Here is a 26282-nt window from a genome sequence, read left to right as displayed (position 1 = left end):
AGGTTATAACACAGACTTTACTGTTACCCCACATGAGGGGCAAGGGAGCAGAGGTAGTTATCCACCAACAGGTTTTGATTGATGGATGCATTTGGTTTGTAAGGGAGCTCTCCCTTGAAATGCTCTTTCATTCAACCACTGCTGCTCATCCCATACTTGGGCCTACTGGACACCAGCAAGAGTGCCTTTAGGCAGAAAGCTTCAGTTGTTTGCCTCAAAAGTCATCATAGGAATGATGGGAACTCAGAAAATATTGCCAGGACACTGACTACATCTGCCACAATGAAAAGCTGTCTATAAAATCCAACTACAAAGTAAACAAGTATTTCCCCAAAAGATAAATATTAATAGTAAAATACATATCAGAAATTACCCAAACTGTCTAGTAATCAGAAAAATACAAATTAAAACAGGATTAATCCAAGTTGAGGGGTATTTAATTATCAAATTTTTGTAAAACTGTGATAAAGCCTAATATGGCAGGGTACTGTTGGTACTAAGAATATTATTTTTAAAAGCCACTTGGCATTGCGTTTCAATAGGTAAATCAATGTTCACATATACTGACTTAATGATCAAATTTCTAGGAGATAAGTATGAAAGAAAGGAAATAAAACTTGAAGAGAGTGACAATAGCTTGTGTGTCCACAAAAATAGGGAAATGATTAACTAGATTATAGTGTATGGAATCACTGATATTATAATCAATAAGATTAGGGTTGTTAAGGTAAGTATTAGCATGAAAATAAATGCTTATACTGTAACAATAAGTAGAAAAATGATACACAAAATTATACATGCATTCCATTTGCAGCCATCTTATTTTTCAACAGCATTAAAAACTACTGGAAGGAAATACACCCAAAAGGCTAATAGTGATTAAAATTTACTACCAGTGTCAATTACAATGTTTTATTTGCAAGGAACAGAAAATCCAGCTCTCACTGGCTTAAACAGTGAAATGTATTTCTTCATATAACTGTGTAACTAGAAAGCCCAAGGGCAGGGCTTCAGGTTTGAACCAGCCAGCAGCTCAGCCAGGTCATTAAAGGTCTAGCTGTTTCTCTTCACTCTTCCTTGATGTTTGCTTCGTGCCAAAGGAGGCTCTCCTCTTGGTTGTCATTTTGATGCCAGCAGAAACTAGAACTAGAAACTAGTTGCTTCCATGGTCACACTGAGGGTCAGAATGAGGGCTTTTATCCCTCAGCCACTGAACAAAATTTCAGAGGTCATCTTACTATCAGTTGCGTGCCCGTCAGTGAATCCAAAACTGTGGCTGGTGGATAAGATTGGTTTTAAGCAGATCAGGGCACCCCTCTGCAACAGTGGTGGAGTCAATTTCCCTCTAAGTCTGTGGCTTCCACCCAGTGAGGAAGGTAGAGAATGGGTGAAGAGGAAACAATGCCAATATCTACAGTAATATATAAATATATATAGGTATATATGTCATTTTTGCATGTGGGTGCATATATGTAAAGATAGATATATACAAACACACCCATCAACAGAGGAAACACAACTGCACTTACCACGCTGATTAATTCTTTTATTTACTCATTCAATTGACACCTACTCCAGACACTATCCTAGAGACCCCAGAAACAACGATAAATAAGACAGTTAAGGTCCCTGATCTCACAGAGCTGACATCCCAGTGGAGGAAGACAGGCAATAAGCAAATGAGTTCATGATCAGGAAAAATGATGTGAAGTAACTAAAGCAAGGTGCCAGTTGGAGTAACCAGGTGTGTTGTGTTTTCTTTTGAGTGGTTAGAGGAGGACTCTTTGAGGAGGAGACATTTAAGCTGAGATCTGTATGAAAACAAGCGCCATCCAGGCAAAGATCAGGGGTCTGGATCACACAGAGAAGAAAGCTCATTAGTACAAAAGGGCTTTCAAGTCAAAGTAATCCTGGGATTTTGGAGAAATCACAAGTCCTGTGAAGCAGAGCCATGGTGGATGAAAAGTGGAATGGGATAAAGAGAGTGGGGAATGGTATGTAGGCACCAGGTCATGTAAAACTTTGGAGACAATGGTTGGAATTTGGGTGTCATGCAAAGAGCAAGGAGACTCGTTTGAATGTTTTTAGTAGAAACAGGGAAATATCTATTTATGTGTTTTAGAAATCTGTTTGGGAGGCCAGGCATGGTGGCTCATGCCTGTAATCCCTATCCCAGCCTTTGGGAGGCTGGGGCAGACGGATGACTTGAGGTCAGGAGTTCAAGACCAGCCTAGCCAACATGGTAGAACTCCATCTCTAATAAAAATACAAAAATTAGATGGGTGTGGTGCCACATGCCTGTGATCCCAGCTACTCGGGAGGCTGAGACAGGAGAATCACTTGAACTCGGGAGACAGAGGTTGCAGTGAGCTGAGATCATGCCACTGCATTCCAGCCTGGGTGACAAAGTGAGACTCCATCTCAAAAAAAAAAAAAAAAAGGACCTGTCTGAGGATGGTTTATAAGATGGCTTGTGGAGAGACAACAGGAAATTCAGGGCTGTACTTGTCTAGGCAAGAGATGGTGATGACTTGAACTAAAGAGTAATAGAGGATTGAGAGGAATGGACAGCCTGATGTATACTGTGTGGAGATAATGCCCTATGTCTTAATGATGGAGAAAGTCATGGAATAAAGGCTAACTCTCAATTATTTTATATGAGCAACTGGTGGGTTGATGGGCTGTGACCAAGATGAGGAAAATGAGGGAAGATTTGGAAAGAAAGGGAAGAACTAAGAACACTTTTGGACATTTAAAGTTTGGGGTGTCTGTTAGTCATTAGGGCTGATTACATATTTGCTGGCACACTCCAAAAGTGAAACTGAGGGATCCCTTTTCCAAAAAGCAATGGGGGAAGTGCCAATAAAGATACTAAAATAGAACACTTTTCTTTCTTCTGCATTCTCCCTCTTGACTGGTCATGGTATTTTCTTAAAAATTACTATTTAATGTCATTCTAAGTAAAAACAATTAAAATTGTACATTACGAGTTTTAACATTCATCCTTATATTGTGCAATGCCATTTTCAGCAAATAGAATGCATTTTAAGCATTTAATTTATATACAGAATCACAAAAATTATACAATTCACATTTCATAGGTAGTACATGCCTATGTTTTTTGTTCTTATCAAGATAGAGGAACTACTGTACAAAACTAGTATCATTGTTTTTATTTTACTTCTTGATACATGAACACTCTACCAGTCTTCTCTACCTTCAGCTTACTGATGAGAAAGGAAGGACTGGAAAGAAGGGGAACTCTGGGTTGTTCGATCTTTCTCACTTTTTCTATGTCATTATATTCAGTGTAATGGTTGGCTAATAGAAATGACACATAATGATTAGGATTATTGGTGTTTCATGTTTTAGAGTGCTATTTCTGCATTTGAAGCAAGTTCTGATTCTAATGGAAAGCATGACTTTTCATAGATGTGAGAACCTGGAGATGTAACACTTTTATCGTGTAGTTGGTTTGAGCCTCATTGAACTCTTATTGAGGATCCATGGACATTCTGTGCACCTGAGCATTGCAAATTCAATATGTGAGCAGGGCAGCAAAGAACAATGGACATGTATCTTGCACATATCTCCCCTGCTTATGTGCATTCTCCATTGTTCCATCAGGCTTCAGTTACAAAACACAAGTTCAAAGATAAAATGATGGAGAATTTCAGGACAATGACTGCAGAACATTAAACTAAGCATGGGTCCTTCTGAGTACCGGGCCCTGTGTGACTGCAGAGGCCTCACACTCATGAAGCTGACCCTGCATTCATGTGGAAATGTGTAAAAAATAGATATTGAAGTCAGGAGTGCCGGAGAAAGGTCATTTTTGGAGATGTATGCTTGGGAATTATTAGTATTTATATATTAAATATTTTAGGGCATAGACAGGGTGAGACCACCTACAGGGAGTGTGGAGATGAAGAAAATTTCTCTGAAAAGAATCCTAGACACTCCAGTAACACAAAAGGCCATGGACCTGCAAAGTATATTGAGAAGGAATGGCCAGAAAAGTAGGAGGATAATGGGAAAGTCCAAAATTCTAAAACCCACTAGAAGACAATAGTTAAAGTAGAGGGATATGATCATTTATCTTGAAAGCTACTGAGATGTCAAGCAAGATGAGAAAGGAAATGTCATTATTGGATTTGTCAACATGGGGGTCATTGGTGACCTTGGTGAATACAGCCTCCCTAGAAAAAGGAGGACAGACATTCAAGTGAACATTCAGGAGAAAATGAATGGTGAGAAAAGGCACAGCAATGTTGACAACTTTTTCAAGAACTTTAGCTAGGAAATGGAACAGAGAAATGATGCTGTGCTTGCAGAAGAATGTGGTACCAAGGGAATGATGTCGATATGTTTGGCAGTAATTATTTTCAATGCTGTATACTATTCCATTCTCTGGACCTATTGTAAACTATATATTCATGAGTGTTTAGTATATACACATACCTCTGTTTTGCAAAGCAGTTTGTCATGCTACTACCATCAACAGGGACAAGAGGTCCCAATTATTCACATTCTAATTCAAAATGTGAGATTCTGGCCAAATGATCCTTCTGACCTCTCTGTAAAAAGACCAAGTTCTAAATGACTTTGGGTTTCACTTTGATCTCTGTTAATCAAGATTTACTCTGAGCTCCCAAAGGCATGAAGAGCTTTTTCTTCTGGTTTCTTGCTTCTCTCCAAGCAGGACTTTGGAGTATCCGTGGGTGATTACAGTGATAGTTTCCTTCATGGCTTTCAGGCCATGAACAAATGAAAGCAGAACAAAAAGCCAAGAATTCCATGCTTCTGTAAGTCTGTTATTTCAGGGTAATTACACATTTACATTTTTGCAGCTAGTGGCTGATGGACATTGTGCAAAAGGGAAAAAAAAGATAAATGTAGATTTTTTTAAGGTTTCTTTTACGACTTTGTTTTTAAAGACTACTTTGTGTTTGAAGCATATAAATTAGAGCTCAAAAGTTTCCAGCAATTAGTTTACAAGCAAAAGAGAAGGAATCAAGGCCAAAGAACAATCTTATTTAAAATGCTGTGGTTGGCCTGGCACGGTGGCTCATGCCTGTGATCTCAGCACTTTGGGAGACTGAGGTGGGCAGATCACGAGGTCAGGAGACTGAGACCCTCCTGGCCAACATGGTGAAACCCCATCTCTATTAAAAATACAAAAATTAGCCAGGCATGGTGGCGGGCACCTGTAATCCCAGCTACTCTGGAGGCTGAGGCAGGGAAATTGCTTGAAGACAGGAGGCAGAGGTTGCACTGAGCCGAGATCATGCCACTGCACTCCAGCCTGGGTGACAGAACGAGACTCCTTCTCAAAAAAAAAAAAAAAAAAAAAAAAAATGCTGTGTTTAAGAAGAGGGTATCTGAGGATCATAGAATTTTAGTCACAGAAAAAAGAAACAGAAATACTAAGTGTTTATGATTCTTAATCATTTTCATCACATGTAGGTCCTGAGTCAAGGACTTGAATGAAAATAGTTTATTTTGAAGAAGTTCCCAGGAAACAGCATTAGAAATATGCAGAAGGGAGGGAGGGAAGTGATGTAGTCGATAAAGGATATGTTATCAAGCCGTTGCTACTGTGGGCAACCAGAGTCAACCCCACTGGGAACTGGGAGGCACGATCAAATACAAGCCTCAGAGTTTCCCCACTGGAGGTGCAAGGGAGCTGGGATATTTATCCACCAACTTCCTTCAGTCATTGGTTGACGGTTGTTTCCAGGAGACATCAACTCTCTTGCACTTCCAGCCTGTTAGGCCTTAAGCAGGCTCTGGCCATGGAAAAATCACTTCAACAAAAAAGATACAAAGGCTGGTAGTTAGAAGTTGAGTCCAAATTCAATAAGATGGTAAAGACAGACACAGCTGGGGAACCAAAAGAGGCTTGTAATTGGGATGGAAGGGACAACAGTAGTTAAAACAAAGCTCCGTCTGTACTTGTTTCTGACACTAATCCAAATGAGGACCTCCCATTCCCCCTTAGGAAATCATCCATTTAGTCCAACCCATAGATTGGCTTATAAGGACATGGAGGCTCAGTGATACTTAGTGACTTGCTCAAGGGTGCACAGATGCAGTAGAGAAATTGGACATCTTGATGTATTAATATGTGAGTTTGATGAACATGAGTAAAATGTGTCTTCAAATATTTAGACAGAGAGAAAGAAAATAGCTGTCTCAGACATTCAAGTGAAGCATTTCAAATGGAAACTTCTTAGCTTATACTTAGCCCCAGCCAGACTCAGAAACAGATATAGGCACTAGACTAGACAGCATCAACATTCCAACAGGAGTTTTCCCTTCGCCGTGGAAGATTAGTATTGTGCCCACAGAAAATGTCTGTGCATAGACACAGCCCATATGACTCTTGTATTTTCTTTCCTGACTTAGACATAAATTTGGCAAAGAAGCATCATGGGAAGTGGACAGAACGTTCCTTTTGTCCTTTGACCTAGACAAGAATCAGGCAATGACCCTACCTTAGCACTTTATTTAGAGATGGATTCCCCCGCTCTAGGGTTTTGGTGGACAGGTTTACTTCACTGTAAGTGGGAAAATTCCTGGCTGTTTCTCACCTCACCCAAGAGTGCTAACAGAGGGATTCCCATTGATCTGATTTGTTTGCACTGTAAGGCTGGATTCAACTTCAGCGTGAAATCGTCTTGCAATCTGAAATAATCTTGATTGGATTTCCATTTGGATTAACATCAGGTAAGAGTTGATATCCACTCTAACATCAGAGATTGTGGTCTATGCTACTTCTTTTGTCCCTTTGTTTTATGCAAGTAACGAGCTTGGAGATGTAAATCAGTCACCATTTTAAACTGATTGATCAAACTCGTAAGAAATAAAACCTCTTGCTTCACGGAACTCACTCAGCCGTCAAACATTTGCAGATTAACTAAGTCATAAGTACTCTAGATCAATTTATAAAACACAGTTAAAATATCTCAATTAAAATCATACATACATGTTCAAATAAACTGCAATAAGCTTCTATAAAATTGCTTAGAAAATATAATTTCTGTTTTAAATTTGTCAATTATTTCCCAGCTCATCAAATTAAGAATTGAAAAAAACCTTCTAATAATTGGTGGGCATTTCTGCCTAATTTTCATTAAAAGTGGTAGTTTAGTCTGTCCTCCTGAAGCACTTAACCTGATTTTGTATCTTAATAAAGGAATACTATTTAGGAGTTCGGGGACTGTGCTATGCTGTTAAAGGCATTCCTTGGAGCCCATTTTTGTTATTGATGAAATTCCTCCAGTCTGGGATGAACAAACTCTAAAGCCATAAATAAAAGGCCAAGGAGAAGAAAGACACTCGGACCAGACATTCCTAATTCTAAATATAGTTTAAGAATCTCTCTCCTGTTCATTTTAGCAAAAGGTTTGGAGATAACATTTCACACTGACGTATTTCCATACAATCATTTAAATTTATTATTTCCAGTTTTTAGGGTAAGTATACATATACACATAGTCTCTCTTTATATATAATTACTCTAAAAATCTAAGCTCATTCTAGAAATATTTTGGGAATATGTATCTTATAAAGAAACAGAATATAATTTGTTACTCATCTCTCTTTCCAAAGGCAACCCAAGTTAATTTCCTGGAATCTCTCCTAGTAGTATTGTTAAGCACTCATTTGTCTTTTATCTAGCTGAAATTAAGTTAAATGTGGGATTGTGTTTCATGCCATTGTTTTATATTGTAAGATATTAAAACATAATATTACATAATATTTTTAAGTTGTAGCCATCAATTTAATGATTAACTACACAATAATTCATACATTACCTACATTTCCATGAGTTTTTCAAGTCTACGTGTGATGGTGAGACCTGCATTTGAGACAGGGAGCAAACCGTGTGCATGGAAGGAGGTACAGAAGTAATATTAGAGAGTTGACCTTAATCCTGTAGAGCCAGGTCATGAAAAAGGAGTAGAGAACCTCAAAAGAAGAGCAAAGAGAGAAGGAATGTGAGTTTGACGACAAGTTGCATTAATAAAAAACCAACAATCAAGTCATGTATTATTTGTAGACATGTAAGAGGTAAATACTTTTTGAGAGTCTTGAGGCCGGGTGCGGTGGCCCACGCCTGTAATGCCAGCACTTTGGGAGGCCGAGGCGGGCGGATCACGAGGTTGGGAGATCGAGACCGTCCTGGCTAACATGGTGAAAACCCGTCTCTATTAAAAATACAAAAAAAAAAAAAAAAAAAATTAGCTGGGCGTGGTGGTGGGTGCCTGTGGTCCCAGCTGCTCGGGAGGCTGAGGCAGGAGAATGAGGTGAACCCGGGAGGTGGAGCTTGCAGTGAGCCAAGGTCATGCCACTGCACTCCAGCCTGGGCAACAGAGCGAGACTCTGTCTCAAAAAAAAAAAAAAAAAAAAAAAAAAAAGAATCTTGAAAATAACAATGTTGAATCATAGAAGCATTTCACATTTTCCTTGATAACCTTCTAACTTAAGCAATCTTAACTGACAAAACTAAAAAATCAAAATATTAATAATTCCCCCACGATATGTGTCCTAGTTTAGTTTATAAGTCTTGGTACTTAAGGGATCTAATGAGAACTTAGATTTAAAACATGTTTTAAAATAAATTTAAAAAGCTAGAGATAAATCCATGGACAAAAACCATGCTAGAGGTAAATCCATGGGCAATAAACCATGCCAGTTCTCTTTTCTGTGCTAATTATTAGATTATCAATGCCTTTATTTTTCTCCCCTTTCTGTCTTCCTTGTTTGATTTTGTTTTCAATGTTAAAATGCCAAGGCACTTATAATGCTTCCTGTATTAGGTTTTCTTGTGAAGAGCATTTGTCCCTTTCTGTATACCAGATTCTCATTATAACTGGGTCTGTGCGTGTGAGCTGTGGAGCCTCCACCTTGGTAAACAAGCCTAAAAAAATTGCTTCTGTAACTAATAAGCCTAATGCCTTCAGCCCATAGGGATCTCTTTCATCTCTGTTCTAATACAACTTACTAACAATTAACTCATAATCCTAACCTCTGTAAGCCTTTGTAATTTATTTTTGGTGTACTCATTTCTTTGTCTTCACTGCTTAATAGCTTAGTAAGAATAAGGACTATGCAAACTTTTGTGTGTGTTTTTCAGACACCAACCCAGTATTTGGCACATAATGTACCTGCCATTAATTAATATTTTTGTTGAGTGAGCCAACTTCCTTTGGATGGGCATGAGATAACCACTTCTGTATAATACATTCTCTCCAGGGCAATTAAAGCAGTTTTTCAGTGTGTGAAGGTTGTGAATGATCAACTCTCAACAGTCCTTGATCTTTTAAAGCACAATGAGTGAAGGAAACAAAGCTGTTGACTCATCAAAATGAATTAATAAAAAGTAACCTCTCCTAAGTAAGAAATGGAATATAAAGGATAAGTGTTGAGTGGCCACAAGGGCCATAACTGGAAGTTGTGATGGAGAACACATCTGAGTTATTTGCAAGAAGAGTAAACATATTAAAGATGAAAAGTTATGTGCAAAGAATAGTCCTAACCCATACTGTTTAAAGGACTATCCAGAGTAAAGACATTAGATGGAATTCTTAGGGAAACAGCCTGTGCTTGTTGCCCCAATTATTTCTCTGGGCTTTGTAAACACTGCATATTTAGTGTTTGTCCATTACCATTCAGGGTCATTACAAAAGAACTCAGCCTTGACCTGGATTCCTGAGAAATAAATCACAGCTTTTCTTATTACCTTCCAGTAGAACTTGAAGCAATAATTCAAACTCTGCTTTAAGTCATCATATATAATCACAAGTGAGTATGTTAATAACAAAATGGATATTCATATACAGACCCGAGTAGATTTCTGATGGCAGTCACGTCTTGATAGGAATAAATACTGGTTCATTACAAATTACTTAATAAATGTGCATCTGGATTCTCAAGCATTGTAACAGATGATAGAATATTAATCTTGTTTGTTTTCAGAGCACTTCTTTTTCTTTAAGTTATACTTGCTGGTATTTACTTCGCCAGAAGATTGATTGCATTATTGGCCCCAATTCTTCATCATTACTACCTCCCTGGATCCATGCCCTTAGACATGTAACTTTATAATTGCCTTCTACTCAGCAATGTGACACATTGCAAATGAGACGTTGGCAAATGTCACATATACAGAGAAGTAAAAAGCACTTGTGCAATTGGGCTTGCTCTTAGGGTTGTCCTCTGACACGGCCATGAGAAGGATAGGCCCAGGCTATCCGGCTAGAGGAGGAATCACATGAGGTAGAGCTGAGTATCCACAGTTGTCTCAACCAAGGCCACCCTAGATAAGCCAACAGCAAGCCTACCTTCACACGTGTGAGCAGGCTCACTCAAGGCAAACATGACCATGCAGTCAACCCATACAAGTGTAAGCTAAACAACTACTTATTGTTTCAAGCCTCTACATGTTGGGTTAGTTCGTTACATGGCATTAGTATGAAAATACCTAATTGATACACCTTGATTTCTCAATATTCAAATATAATTGCTTCTTACTAATCATAAGTATAGAAGCATATAGACAGTGACCAGAAAGACTTTGAGTGGGTCCCATTCATAGGATGTGATATCAAATTAAATTAAAAACACAATGTATTTTTCCCACAAAATGCTGAGAAAGTTTGAACCATTCTGTCTTCATTTTCATTTTTTTTTGTCCCTACACCAAGAACCAAGTGACTGCAGAAGAGTCTAGCTGGCCTTATATTGGGTTCTCTAGGATCATGTATGGAGGGAGCATGCCATGCCATGCCACAGGGGCCCACATAGGGAAGCACCAGGATCATCAGGAGACAGAGGGAGCAAGGGGAAAATGTGGGCAAGGTCTTTTATTGTTGTTTCCACAGGAACAAATAGGCAAGCTAGTGTAAGGCAGGCTTAGGATTGGCTTGTTTGAATAATTTCAGCAGGCTCTGGGGTGTAGGAGCTCTCTCTATTGTCTGGTACCTGGCCCTGGGTGATGGAGCAGTAGAATATTGGCCCTGAGTATGACAGCCTAATGAGGAGGTGGTGGGTATGTGGGCTCTGGATTGGTTAGTTTGTATATGACAGGTGTTGTCCTTGTTCACTGTCTCCAGGAATTAGCTAGCCCACTGGGGCAGTGCTTCCAGTGTCAGCAAAATCCAAACTGGGGTGGCCTCACATGTCAAAGCATCAAAAATACAGAAAATAAAAAGGCATGACTAATACAAACTTCCCTGCAAAAATATATTCCTAAAGCAATAATATATTACTGTTCTTAGAAAAGTTAAGGGAGTTGCACTGTACTTAAAGTCATGTAGATGTGCCGTGATAATGATACAATGACCACAAGAATCTCAAAATATTTTTAAAGGAATCCTCAGGCTTATATAAAGTTTGCAGTGTTAACTTCTTGCTATACTGTCCTCTTTCGACGGTTTTCTTTCCAATGATCAACATTGATTGATGTAGGACCTTCTTAGCGTTCTGCTAAATATGTGGGAAAAATAGATGGCACGTTTCCTGAATTTGTGGAATTTTTGCAGGGGAAGCAATAAGAGAGAAATAGAAGGCAATGTGAACTTAATATGCTTTAATAATGATTGACTGCACAACTGCTAGGTACTAGGCACTATGATAGGTGCTGGGGGATTTCAGTCAGATGCCATTATGCTCTCAAGGGACTCATAGTTTGATGAGCACAAATTATATGAAAACAAATGATTGAGCTATGGTGAGCAGTCGACTCTGTTGGAATTAGTCAGAAAGTTTCAGGGAGGAGATCATCAAGGTGGGCCTTCAAGGATGAGTTTGACACAGGGCTGCAGGTGACACTTCAGGCACAGGGAACTGTATGTGCAAAGGCACAGAGTCAGGAATTAAAGTGTCGTAAGAAGCTACAAACATTTCCTTTACAACCAGGAACTGGGGTGCATGTGGGAAAGTGGTAAGACATTAGGCTAATCCAGAAGCAGGTTGTGATCAAGGAGGAGCTCAAAGTCTATACTAAGGAGTTGGGGCTTTACCCCACTAACAATAAGGAACAATTCATGAGTCTTAAGCAGAGAAATAATATAAACAACCTGCCTGCTTAAAAGGTTATTCAGGCTCTACTATGAAGGACTTTAAGTTATCTGAGGGTAGGAATTCTATCCATCTTTTTCACAATCGGTACCCCAGCACCTAGGGCCTGGCACCTAGGATGTATTCATGTGGCTGAGAACGCTGTGCTACTTAAATATTCCACTGCTCCCGCATACTTCCTAGTTCTCCTTGCAGTTAGACTGGAGCCCTGTGATTAGTTCTGTCCAATGGTTATAACCAGAAGTGACTTGGTGACCATTTGGATATAGGAGGTGAAGATGAAAAGTAAACCTAGGATGACATTTGAAATCTTGCTTGGGGTGGTTCAGAACTGGTTATAAGGAGCAAGTATGGGACAATTTTTGATGTCCTGAGTTCAAAATGACTGTGAGATGAAGTTTTTAATTACAATAGAGCTAAATGTTACAATGTTTGACATAGGCAACAGCTACTATGGGCAATCATGAAGGTAAAGTATTAAACATGTAGCATTTTGTGGGTTCTGCTAGAGTGACTCACTATCCAGGTTTGCCCAGGACTGAGGAGTTTCTTGGGATGCAAGAAGGACTGTCAATGCCAATACCAAGAGGGTTCCAGGCAAACCAGGATGATTGGTCATCCTAAGTCCGCTATACCTTACCACCTGCAAAGAATAGCTATTGAGTATTTCTACTCTGAATTCAGAAGTTTGTATTCCTCCAAACCTCTGTATCTCAACTACCATTCAGTTGTACGGAAAATGAATCCAAATTGGCCAGAGTAGGCAAGAAAGTATAAATTCTGTAAACCAGTGTTGTGCGAGAACCAATTCACACCAGTTCACAAGGCTGATTTTACTCATTTCTTCACAACTCTACATTTGCTGAGTCATGCGAATAGGTTGCAGTTGGCCATGGTGGGAGAATTGACACTATGGAAATTAGCAAGTTCTACATATCAGAGTTTCTCTCCCCTATCCCCAACCCCAGAACTGGTTGTTAAACATTTACCAGCACACCTCTACTGTAAGCTGAGCTGAAAAGATTTGGAAGACATTATATTGTGGGCATAGCCCAATGTAGATGCTATTGGTACCTCACCCTGCATCCCTTTACCTGGGGAGTGCACTTATCCCCCAGATGCTACGAGTGTTGGCAGCTAACAACTCACAGGCACCCCTTTTTCTAGGAATTGTCCTCAGCCAACAGGAGTTGCCGTGACTGGAATGCGTGGGAGGTAACGCCCTACACCCAATAGTGGCCCGTAGCCCATGATTGACTCATAGAGTGGTGTCAAAGGTCAGGCTTTTTACCCCAAGTTGGGACAGCACTGTGGTACCATTCATACTCCAGAACTCTCCGGGATCAGGCTGAGACCAATCTCCAGCTGCAACTCCATCCTTGCTTAGCTGCCTCTGTTTCCCTATCTTGCTTCCCTTATTCCCTCATCTGTTTCCCCTGAGAGCTTCTCTCAATGAATCCCTGCCTTATGTTCATATTAATAATAGCCAAAAGTGGAAGCAACCCAAATATCCATTGATGGATGAGTGGATAAACAAAATGGAGTATATCCATACAATGTAATATTATTTGGCCTTAAAAAGGAAAATTGGCTGGGCGAGGTGGCTCATGCCTATAATCCCAGAACTTTGGGAGGCCATGGCAGGCAGATCACTTGAGGCTAGGAGTTCCAGACCAGCCTGGCCCACATGGTGAAACTCTTTCTCTGCTAAAAATACAAAAAATTAGCCGGACATGGTGGCACATGCTTGTAATCCCAGCTAGCTGGGAAGAAGAAGCAGGAGGATTGCTTGAATCCAGGAGGTGGAAGTTGCAGTGAGCCGAGATCACACCACTGCACTCTAGCCTGGGTGACAGAATGAGACTCCGTCTCAAAAAACAAAAAAAAAGAAGAAAAGAAAAATGATTCTAACACATGCTCCACCATTGATGAACCTTACATTGATGAACCTTGAAGATATTATGCTAAGTAAAGAAAGCCTGTCATAAAAAGACAAATACTGTTTGATTCCATTCATATGATGCATATAGGGCAGTCAAATTCATACAGACAGAAGGTAGGATGGTGGTTGCCAGGGGCTAGGGAGAGAAAGGAATGAGGAGTTTTTGTTTCATGGGTACAGAGTGTCTATTATGCAGAGTGAAAAGAGTTCTGAGGATGGATACTGTCAATGATTGTACAACAACGTGGATGTCTTTAACACTGCTGAACTTAAAAATGGTAAAAGTGATAAATTCTTATGTTATTTCTATTTTATCACAATAAAAAATAAAATGCATTAGTTTTTTAAAAAAACATAAAATACAAAATAAGTAAATTATTTAAAAACCCTCATCTTAGGCTCTGCTTCTAGGGAATCTAACCTAATACAATCCCCCCAGGAGAATTTCTATGGAATTAACATATAATCTCCAGTACATATGCCATGTGCTAACAAACACATGAGAGAACTTGATGATCTGCATGCTTTCGTTGAGCAAAGAACATCCCTTTGATTCCTGAGCTTACTGGAATATCATTATGTAATTCTCCCCCATTTCCTGGTGCATACCTACAAGTAGTCTCAAAAATGCTTTCAAGGAGAGTTTTCAATTTTGCATTTTGAACTTTGGATCTGCCTTCATTTAACTAAGTGAGAGAAGGAGAAACGAAATTCCAGTGTATTCGCATGACATTTAAGGTGGAGAAATTTAGGCAGCAGGCAATCATGTGGAGCAGCAGTTTACAGCTGAATTGTACCATTTGTAGCTACTTAACATGCTGAACCATTCCTCTCTGTCTGGAAAAATCATAAAAAGGGGCCCGTCAGCACTCTGAGTCACTGCTAAGAAGCTTATGCAGCCTCACACCTGCATTTAAATGAGTGTTTCCGGGGCAAAAATGAAGGACCTCAGAGAAATGAAACGGAGCACTCTTGCAGAGGAAAACCATATTGGTTTCTGTCTGCATTTGTAAATTAACTGCAGGAAGAACACTTCTAGAATTAGTTTAATTATTAGTAGAAATCGCTTTGAACAATTCTTCTGCTTCACATTTTATTTTAAATGAGGACAGTCGTAGAAGGCTTATCATTAGGTGGCAAAATTTGATCACACCCAAAATGTAGAGAAACAGCCACTGATGCCAAGGCATGGTGCCCCACACCAAGTGGGAATTCTGTACATATGGGGTGAATTCATAAATTATGTCAAACTCAAACATAGGTTTCAAACTCAGGACTTGTGAATACGTCATCTTTAGTTTCTTCTTTCTCAAATTTTACTTCTTAGTAAGGCATAACTTACATAGAGTACAGTGAGTAAATTTTAAATGTTGTGTTTTAACTAATTTACACAAACACACACACACACACACACGTGGAGTTCCCATCCATATTGAAATAGAGAATTTCTAGTGCCGCAGCAACCCTCCTTAATTACCTCCCCACCAAAAGACCACTACTATAGATCTTCCTAAATTTTCATGCTTCCATGGAAGAATTGTTTTTCCAAGTTGGAGCAGGAGTAATCTAGTCATAGTATCCCTTGATTCTTATTTCAAGATTCTCCTGTTTTTTTTGAGACTGAGTCTCGCTCTGTCACCCAGGCTGGAGTGCAATGGCACGATCTTGGCTCACTGCAATCTCTGCCTCCCAGGTTCAAGCGATTCTCCTGCCTCAGCCTCCTGAGTAGCTGGGACTACAGGCGCCCGCCACCACACCCAACTAATTTTTGTATTTTTAGTAGAGACAGTGTTTCACCATGTTGGTCAGGCTGCTCTTGAACTCCTGACCTCGTGATCCCCCTGCCTCAGCCTCCCAAAGTGCTGGGATCACAGGGGTGAGCCACCACGCCTGGCCCTCAAGATTCTCTTTAACCCAACGTGATCCCAAGAAGTCATTAGTCTTTTACTGCTTACCCTCAGAAGGGATCACCCTTGCACTGCCCTCACTGGGTGCTCTTGCCCATGCCATGGCCAGGTTCTCATTGTGATCCTTGGAGCTTCGGCTTACTTTTGGGGGGCAAAATGCTTCCAAGACTCTCAGTATTATGTCTCTAGGTGCATTTCTAGATGCATGTCCTAGGTGCTGAAGTAGGTCTTTTCAGACATCCCTACCTGCCAGAGGTAAGACTTTCTCTGTGCATGTCCTGGAGCCAGTGCCACCATGCTGTCCCATAAGCTGGGGTCTGATGGCAGAGGCAGACTCCATTGCCAAGACTCCAGTTCACTGACCCTTAATCGTGCATAGCTTAGAAGAGGTCACAGTTTGGCTCAGCCTTCTTGAATAGCTTCTTGAAGAATTGTTTGAAATGAGATGTTGGAAAGAACTAGAAACTCTTCTCCTTTCATGATCTACACACACATTTCACTCCAATAATACTAAACAGCTTCCAGTTCCTGGTCTACCATGTCCGTTCATGTCTCCCTGTCTTTGATCACGTTATTAACTCTTTTTAGAATATATCACGTTTTTACCCCTCTTGATGTGATGGTATTTCTTTTTCCCTGAAGTCTCAGATGAGGTGTCATATTCTAGAACCACAAGTTCAGCTAAGTCCCTCTTCTCTAGGTCCTCATGCTAATGAGTTTCTTTAGCAATGCTTCCACTGTCTCCTAAATGTGAGGTGGTCTCTGCTCCTTGCCAGCTCCAAGTGACCAAATACGATTTTTTTATAAACTCAAATGTAGACACTGTCTCCATGAAATCTTTTCACCTCTTCTCCAATGAAGCGCTTTGCTTCTTCTCTATGTATATTTGACAGTTCATTAATACCTCTCAGTGGTTTTTCATATTTTTATTTTTCCCGTTAGATTGTAAAACCTCCTTCAGAAGAGTTTTGCTTGACATTGAATTCCAGTCTACTCCAGTGCCCAGCTCATTACCCCAGATTCAAGAAATGCTGGCTGAATGAATGCATGCAGAGCTGAGTGGATAAGCAAGCCTCCTTGATTAATCACATCAATTAAACTGGGTCAAAGATGTTTTGTTATATTGGTTCCATTATCTGACTTTTGGAAAAGCAATGTGACCTATAGAGTTGACAAGCCCTTGATATGGCAAAAGATGAATTTCATCCTCAAATATCCCATTAGCATTTTATTTTCCCTGCTTAGAATATATGGTTGACTTATTCCTGTCACAGACCTAAGTAACTACTAATATTGTGATTTTCTCTCTAATTCTTCTGAAACTTCTTCTTTTTCTTTTTTATTTATTTATTATTATTATTATTTTGCCTAAACGTCATCTTTCTGGATCACGTCACCAACTCTAGCCTTTGGCTTTCTATCCAGGGACATTTTTCACAAAGAAACAAAACTGTTTGGTGATGGTAGCAGAGTTATCAACATGATAAATAAGGAAAAACATATTTGCATTTCAAAGCAAATCCTGGACCTGTGGCAGAGCCAGGCTTGCTAATTACCTCCCTTACATTGGCCAGCCTGATAAAGGTTGGATATTCACAGTGACAAGTAGCAACCTGCTATAGACCTTAGTGGTCACTCACAAATAGGAAAAAAATCTTGGAATATTAAATTTGCAGATTAAAGAATCCCCTCTTCACATTTTCTGCAAAATCCATTTTGATGCAAATTAGATTATAGAAAATTTAAGATTCCCATAAATGTACATCATATTTCTGTAAGTGACATTTTACCCTTATGCCTCCATATCTTTGTGTTTAGACTCACACATTTCAATTTCAAAACCCAAAACCATGGTATTAATTCTAAAGTCTGAGCTACTAAAGCTGGAGCCCTCAAATAAGTACACCATGGAATCTGTGAGATAGAAATTCCTAGCCTCGCATTTTAGTTTAAAACATTTTAGTTTGAAAGTATGGGGGATGAGCTGGTGGCATAAGCTATGTAACAATGATATTTTTATTAAATTTGGAGGCCAAAAAATATCCTGTAGTAGGGGAAAGTACTTTTACCCACCATAAATGTTATTAGGTTTGTGTAATTGTGCCAAAATTGTAAGAGCAAAAATGATCTGCTTTCTTTGCTATTGTCTAAAACTAATGCCAGCACTATCAAGTTAAAAAAATATATATATATATATGATCTCAAAAAGGGAGACGATGTAGAATCTACTTAGCTTTGAGCAGTACAACAGAGAATTCTCCTAGGACTCATACTAAATGAGTTGGGTTATTATTAATTAGTAGGAATTAAAACAATTATCAGATCATGTACAGCACTGTTCTTAATGCAGCCTGCCTAGGGACCCTGTTAGGAGGGTGTGTGGCCATTTGACTCTTGCTTTCTTTATGTAATAATATCATAATGACCCAAGCTAGGGGGATTCCAACAATGATATACACCAGCTTATACAAAAGAGGACTTCACGGCATTCCAAAGAGTGAAAGAAAAACAGGAAAGCAGTTGTGAGAGCAAAACCATTCCTTACTGAAGACATCATGAGTCCTTTGTTTTTCTTTTTCTATTTTCTATTGTCAAGAATATTTATATTCATCCAGGCAAGTTTGCATGGGGCGGAATATCACAGTTGTACATTTGTTGCCATTGGGTTCTGGTTTACAACTGTCTTGCCTGAGATTATAAATTTTCAGGTTAAGGCAGTACTAATGCAGAATTTGTTCATCCTGGAATTTGTGTATGTAGCATATTAAGTAAATCCAAAGAGACAAGTAGCATATGAGCTAAGGAGTCCTGGGTTTGAGCTTTTTCTAGTAGAGTAGCCATAGATCGTAGTTAGTAAACATTTCTGAATGTTCTACAGTACATAACTGTAAAATAGAATGATAAATGAGGTGACTTACCAGGCCACTTCCAATTTTGAAATTGTAAGATTTCATTCAGTCTCTCCCAACCCCCACCAAAATAAAAAACTTGTGAAACCAAGTCTGTACCAGACTGACGTGTATTGAAACTGTCACTCTGGTGTTGGGATAAATAGCCATAACTCTCAGTTACTGTAAAAAATAGTTGAGAGTTATGGAGGATATGATTTAATACATGCTTATTCAATATATACTTCATGTAACGCTCTGCACTGGGAATTACAGAGAAGTTCAAGTATATTTAAAACACAGCTTCTTACACAGTACCTGGTCTGAAGAGGCCTCCAGGGGAGGTGGGAAGATGAAAGAAATAATTTTCAAAATTATTTTGGAGAAGGGTAGAATAGCTCACCATAGTAGTGGTCTGTCTCTTCAACAAATGACACTTTTAAATTGCTTTGAGTTTTGTTTCTAACTTCTTAAAAAATTGTGTATACAACCGGGATTCATATTTTATTACTTATACAGCCAGTGTTAGGAACTAAACTGTGCTCACCCCATATTCATATATTGAAGCCCTAACCCCTAATGTGACTTTATTTGGAGATAGGGACTTTAAAGAGGTAATTAATGTTAAATGAGGTCATAAGGGCAGGACCCTAATCCGATGAGACTGGTGTCCTTATAAGAGGAAGGATACCAGTCCCTCATCTAAGAGGAAGGACACCAGTCCCTCATCTAAGAGGAAGAAACATCTGAGAAGCATGTGCACAGAAATGAGGCCGCGTGAGGACACAGCAAGAAAGCAGCTCTCTGCAGACCAAGGAGAGAGGCTGCAGGAGAGACCAAACCTGTCCACACCTTGATTTTTGACTTCCAGCCTCCAAAAGTGAGAGAAAATACAATTCTCTTGTTTCAGCTACCAAGTATGGTGTTATGTTGTGGCAGCCCAAGGAAACTCATGTAGCTGATTTCATGAACTTTCATGTTTTCTGCACTGTGGCTTTTCTGATGTTTATAATTTTCCCCATTCCCTCTCCAGTCACAAAACCAGAACACAATCTTGGGAAAGAACACTTGTTCCCACCTCCCATCCCCAGCACAAAAATCTTGAAACACATATCTGACAAGACAACCCACATTGGGCCAGTGTCTTGTGAGGGGTGTCTGACATCATGGTAAGTCAGCAAGGGGGAGAGACTGCACTTCTAAAGTGCCCAGTACGGGCTCCAGGAGCAGGTGGCATTTGAGCTAGGCCAGGTTAACTCCCATCACTGTTTTGTCTTTGGGCTTAGTTGTGCACTTCTCTCATTTTATCAGGGTAGACAGAATGAATTAGGACATGAACATGTTTTGAAACTCACTCCTTCATTCGTTCAACCAATAATTGAACACTGGGCACGGTTCTAGGTGACTGAGTTACATCGGTGACCAAAACAGACTCATATTCTACCTTTGGAATTTACACTCTAGTAGCATGTGGAGAATTAGACAGTCCTTGCCTTTGAAAAATTCAGCATCTTATGGGGAGATGGTCCCTGTTACAATCTGTTCGGGCTGCTATAACAAATGACCATAGATTGGGTGGCTTACAAACAACACAAATTTATTTCTTACAGTACTAGAGGCTGGGAAGTCTAAGATCAGGGTGCCAGCAGATTTGGGGTCTGATGAGAGCCCACTTCCTGGTTCGTAGATAGAAGACCATCTTCTTATTGTGTCCTCACATGGTGGAAGGGGTGAGGGCTCTCTCTGGGGTCTCTCTCTTTTTTTTTTTTTTTTTTTTTTTTTTGAGACAGGGTCTTGCTCTGTCACCCAGACTGAAGTGCAATGATGCAATCGCAGCTCATGCAGCCTCAACCTTCTGGGCTCAAGCGATCCTCTCACCTCAGCCTTCCAAGTGACTGGGGCTACAGATGTGTGCCACCATGCCAGGCTAATATTTTAATTTTTTTGTGAAGATGGGAAGTCTCATTATGTTGCCTAGGTTGGTCTCAAACTCTTGGCCTCAAGTGATCCTCCCACCTCAGCCTCCCAAAGGGCAGGGATTGCAGGCATGAGCCACCACATCTGGCCCTGTGGTCTCTTTTATAAGGGTACTAATCCCATTCATCAGGGCTCTACCCTTATGACCTAATCAGCTCCCCAAAGCCCCTCCTCCTAATATCATCACTTTGGTGGTTAGAATTTCAAAATATGAGTTTCGGGTGGGGACATAAACATTCAGTTCATTGTAGTCCCACTTAAACGGATGGTTTCAATAATATAATAAATGTAGAGAAAGGGAAGCCTGAACATGGAACTTTGAAAGGGCCTGGTAGGAGCCTGGGAATGACTCAACTGAGACATCCTTGAAGAATTCCTGTTTTGTTTTTTTTTTTGTCCAGAGAGTACCAAGGAAATTCTCAGCACAACGTACCTATGACAAAGTCTGAAGTCGTAGGTTGGGAATTAATCCTGCTTTATTTTCAACTCATCATGTGAATGTAAAATATATAAGAAGTATCAGTTGGGTTAATTTTAGCTCCTTTTATGGAAATTTAATTATTTATACAATAAATTTAGTTCATGAAAATATAAAACCCATGTCACCTTTTTCTTTGCTCTTTGGTATTTTTTCTTGTTGCTATTTCTATTGCTGCTGTGACAAATTATCACAAACTCAGTGACTTAAAACAACACACATTTATTATTTTACAGTTCTATAGGTCAGAAGTCTGACATAGAGGTTACTTGGCTAAGATCAAGGTGCCAGCAGGTGGATTTCTTCCTGGAGGCCCTGGGGGAAAATCTGTTTTCTCACCTTTTCCAGCTTCATAGACCCCTTCCTCCAACTTCAAAGGCAGCAAGGTTAGGCTGAGTCCTTCTTATGCTGACATGTCTCTGGTTCTTTCTTCAAATTCCCTCTTCTACTCTAAAGGGCCCTCTTGATTCCATTAGGCCTACCTGGATAATCCAGAATAATCCTACTTTAAATTTTTTTTTTTAAGTTCTGGGGTACATGTGCAGGATGTGCAGGTTTGTTACATAGGTAAACATGTGCCATGGTAATTTGCTGCACCCATCAACCCATCACCTAGGTATTAAGCCCAGCGTGCATTAGCTTTGTTTCCTAGTGTTCTCCCTCCCCCTCCCCGACCTTCCAACAGACCCCAGTGTGTTGTTCCCCTCCCTGTGTCCGTGTGTTCTCATTGTTCAGCTCCCACTTATAAGCGAGAACATGAGGCATTTGGTTTTCTGTTCCTGCGTTAGTTTGCTGAGGATAATGGCTTCCAGCTCCACCCATGTCCCTGCAAAGGACATGATCTTGTTCCTTTTTATGGCTGTATAGTATTCCATGGTGTATAAGATCAGCTGCTAGCATGCTTAATTTCATCTTCAACCTTAATACTCCCTTGCCATGTAACCTAACACATCCACAGGTTTCCAGGATTAAGACATAGACAACTTTGGGGAGCCATTATTCTGCCTACCACATGGGTTTATTTAATCACCAGGGAGATAAAGTAGATGATAAGCACGAAGTAGATAATAAGCAAAAGAAGTCAAAAAAACTTCTGTGTGACCTGCAACACTAAAGAACATAAAGAATCAAAGAGCTTTATTTTTCCTCTAACTCAGTTCGGTAAGATTCCAATTTAGAAGGTAAGGTAAAGGAAGACTGACTTCCTATGGTACAATTTAAATTCAGTATAAATTCAGTGCTTGCCCAAATAGAATGTCCAGCTGTGGGTACGGAGCAAAGGTGTCAGTAAACTGTATTGACACCCAGGGCACTTAAGAGACGTTATTTTTTGAGACTTGCAATAGATATGCTTTGCACTGCAGATCCCACGTGGGAATTTCCACCTGAGAAGCATTTGTTGTTAAGCACTTTTTTCCCCCTGTCTTTGCTTCAGATTGTACACCTTCCAGGGACAGATATCAGTATTATATATAGCTCTTTGTATATTTTGGGGGGTGACTGAGAAACATGTTTCATTACATGTAACTTGCTGGCCATCCCAAATATTACAGTAACAATAACCAATACAGCTTGGGTATCCCATATCTGAAATGCTTAGGACCAGGAGTGTTTTGAATTTCAAATGTTGTCAGGTTTTGGAATACTTGCATATACATCGTGAGATATCTCAGGGGCTGGAACCCAAGCCTAAACAAGAAATTCACTTATGTTCCATATGCACCTTGTACATGTAGCCTGAAGGTAATTTTATACACTATTTTAAATAGTTTTGTGCATGAAATAAAGGTTTTGTACATTAAACAGTCAGAAAGCAAATGTGTCACTACACTATCTCAAGCCCATGTGGCCAATCACTGACCACTATCATCCCTGTCTCTGAATTTATATGTTACTGATGAGCAATCGTTTTCTTACACTTGTTCACACCTGAGTACCTAGTAAAAAATATGACAAACCATTAATACAGTAAAAAAAAAAAAAAATGTTCAGGATAACTAAGCAGCACAGTAGCATTGCCAGATTACTTGTATTTTATCACTATTACCCATAGAGGTATCTATAAGCCTTTTTGACATTTTCAACAATATCTTTACAGAGCAGAGAATAAGCAAAAAGTAGTGCATGCAGGTCTTGGCTTCATATGGGACATCATGGGGAACCTATTGTTGTCATGTCCGGCTGGCATACATGCCATTTTATTAATTGTTCTGGGCAATGCTTACATGAGGGAGTCTGGATAAGGGCAGAAGATATATATTGCAGCTGAAGGGGCCTGAGAGGGTCTTTTTTTTCCCCTTGGAGAAGCTGAATAAACTGTGTGTTGTGCACCTGCATTTTGACGGTGACTTGTCACATGTGATCAGGAGTGGAATTTTCCACTGTGGCATCACATCAGCGCTCAAAAAGTTTCAGATTTTGGAGTTTTGGATTCAGGATGCTCTTTTTGTTTTTAATCTAGCAGTTACACTGAGGGTTAAGACTCTGTGTTAAATGCTTACCATATATTATCTGATTTGAACATCACAGTGATGCTGCAGGGAAGGCCCTGCAGTGGCCATACTCAACATTGATTGCACATTAGAGCCCGCTGAGCAGCTCGTGAGATTCCAGAAACCCAGGCTGCACCCAGGCCAGTTAATCAGAATCTCTGAGGGTGGGATCCAGGCCCCTCATTTTTTAAAGCTTCCAGGATTTTCTATCACACAGGCCAGGGTTGAGCCTAGATTCATTCGTCTGATTCCAAGCCCAGATATTTTTGCCTGCTGAGTAAGTATTATTGCCCAGGCCTTCCCCCATCTTTTGCCCCAACTCTCTCACTCACAGGCCCCGCCCCCCACGTCTTACACGTATGCTTTTTTTTAAGAGATAGAGTCTTGCTCCGTCACCCAGGCTGGAGTGCAGTGGCAAGATCATGGCTCACTGCAGCCTCAACCTCCCAGCTTCAAGCGATCCTTCTGCCTCAGTCTCCCAAGTAGCCAGGACTACCTGCACGAGCCACCATGCCCATCTAATGTGTGTGTGTGTGTGTGTGTGTGTGTGTGTGTGTGTGTGTGTGTGAGACAGAGAGAGAAGACAGGGTCTTGCTATGTTCCCCAGGCTGGCCTTCAACTCCTGGCTTCAAGCAGTTCTCCTGACTTAGTCTCTGAAAGTGCTGGGATTACAAGTGTGAGCCACCACACCCAGCCCCATGTAGGCTTTTATTCCCAGTTACATTTTTGCCCACAAAATGAAAATTATAAATTTTCATAATGATAGACTGGATTAAGAAAATGTGGCACATATACACCATGGAATACTATGCAGCCATAAAAAATGATGAGTTCATGTCCTTTGTAGGGACATGGATGAAACTGGAAACCGTCATTCTCAGTAAACTATCACAAGGACAAAAAACCAAACACCGCATGTCCTCACTCATAGGTGGGAATTGAACAATGAGAACACATGGACACAGGAAGGGGAACATCACACTCCAGGGACTGTTGTGGGATGGGGGGGGGGGGACAGCATTAGGAGATACACCTAATGCTAAATGACGAGTTAATGGGTGCAGCATACCAACATGGCACATGGATACATATGTAACGAACCTGCACATTGTGCATGTGTACCCTAGAACTTAAAGTATAATAATAATAATAAAAAAATTTTTTTGAAGTCCTTAATATAATACCAATGATAATCTGACATTGTTTCTACTGAAAATAAACATTACTGTTATTGGCATTTTACTTTTGTTTTTATTTCATTTTTTGTTTTTTTTTTTTTTTAGTTGGGAGAGGGACGTGTCTTTATAAGTAACAGCGATAGTAATTTTGCAATACTAATTTTGATAACTAAGAATGTATCGTTTTATATACCAGGAATTTTATGGACTTTGCATGTTTTGTGACATTTTTTCGGGGAAGATTCTATTATCAGGAGGAAACTGAGGCTTACTTTCTCCAAAGACACAGCCCTGACATTTAAGCCCAAATCTGTGTTATTTTATTTTATTTTATTTTAGAGGCAGGATCTTGCTCTGTTACCCAGGCTAGAATGCAGTGGTACAAACATAGCTCACTGCAGCCTCAACCTCCTGGGTTCAAGTCATCCTCCACCCTCAGCCTCCTAAGTAGCTGCGAGTACAGCTGTGCACCACCATTCCCAGTTAACTTAATTTTTTTTTATACACAGGGTCTTGCTATGTTGCCCATGCTGGTCTTGAACTCCCTGCCTCAAGCAATACTTCTGGCCTCAAGCAATCCTCCACCTCAACCTCCCAAAGTGCTAGGACTACAGGCATGAACCCTCATGCCTAGCCCAGATCCATGTTATTTTAGAAATCAGTTTATAGCTTCTGTTTGATGTATTCTAAGCTTGACTGAAAATAAACCTCTCTTGAGAAACTTGTTGCCCTCCTGAAAATTCTGTCTGGAATGGGACTTAGCGATCTGGATTTTTAAGTTTGGTCCTTGGTGTTCCTGGGCTACTCCACCATGCTACAATACATTGCCTTCAATCAGGGCTTCTCAAACACTCAGGTGCTCGCAAGTCACATGGGGATCTTGTTAAAATGCAGAACCTGATTAAGTAGGTTAGGGGCGGTCCTGAGATTCTGCATCCCTACCTAGTTCCCAGGAGATGTGATGCTGCCGGTCCACAAACCACATTTTGAGTAGCCACTTAGTGCCTGGTAACTAACTTAAGTTTTCTGAGAGCAAAGTTCTGAGAGCACTGTTGATTCCCCACTCATTGCAGTGTCTTTTTGCACATTGACTTGCAAAGACTCCTTAGTGTATCTTTGAGGAAACCAAAAAAAAAAAAAGCACTTTTAAGACAATGACATCAATATGAACTCAGTGCTTTAAGTGCATTTTATAAATAGCACAGCAGGTAAGTTACCTCTTTTAGAAAGAAAATATTTAACCAAGTGTATCTTGTCTCCATCAGACACTAAGCACATCTCTAATTCCTTCTTAGATAGCAGAGTTCCTCGCCCAAATTAGGGGTTTAAAGAG

The 26282-nt window shown here is 40.0% G+C and overlaps 1 protein-coding gene and 1 long non-coding RNA gene across 6 annotated transcripts in view; one reads left to right on the top strand and one right to left on the bottom strand.

Moving 5' to 3' along the window:
- Positions 1-26282, top strand: part of PLCB1 (phospholipase C beta 1) — a 741546-nt gene that overhangs the window by 442612 nt on the left and 272652 nt on the right. The window lies entirely within an intron of this gene.
- LOC134735932 (uncharacterized) overlaps positions 1-26282 on the bottom strand; it is a 116821-nt gene that overhangs the window by 36366 nt on the left and 54173 nt on the right. The window contains exon 4 of one of the 4 annotated variants that reach the window (XR_010119537.1): positions 8085-8213. The exons of the other annotated variants lie outside the window; for them this stretch is intronic. This is a non-coding gene — a long non-coding RNA (uncharacterized lncRNA). The remainder of the gene's footprint in view (positions 1-8084; positions 8214-26282) is intronic. 4 annotated transcript variants of the gene reach the window in all.

Source organism: Symphalangus syndactylus, chromosome 24 (assembly GCF_028878055.3).
Source record: "Symphalangus syndactylus isolate Jambi chromosome 24, NHGRI_mSymSyn1-v2.1_pri, whole genome shotgun sequence".
Taxonomy (NCBI): Eukaryota; Metazoa; Chordata; class Mammalia; order Primates; family Hylobatidae; genus Symphalangus; species Symphalangus syndactylus.
This window is presented reverse-complemented; position numbering and strand designations above follow the sequence as displayed.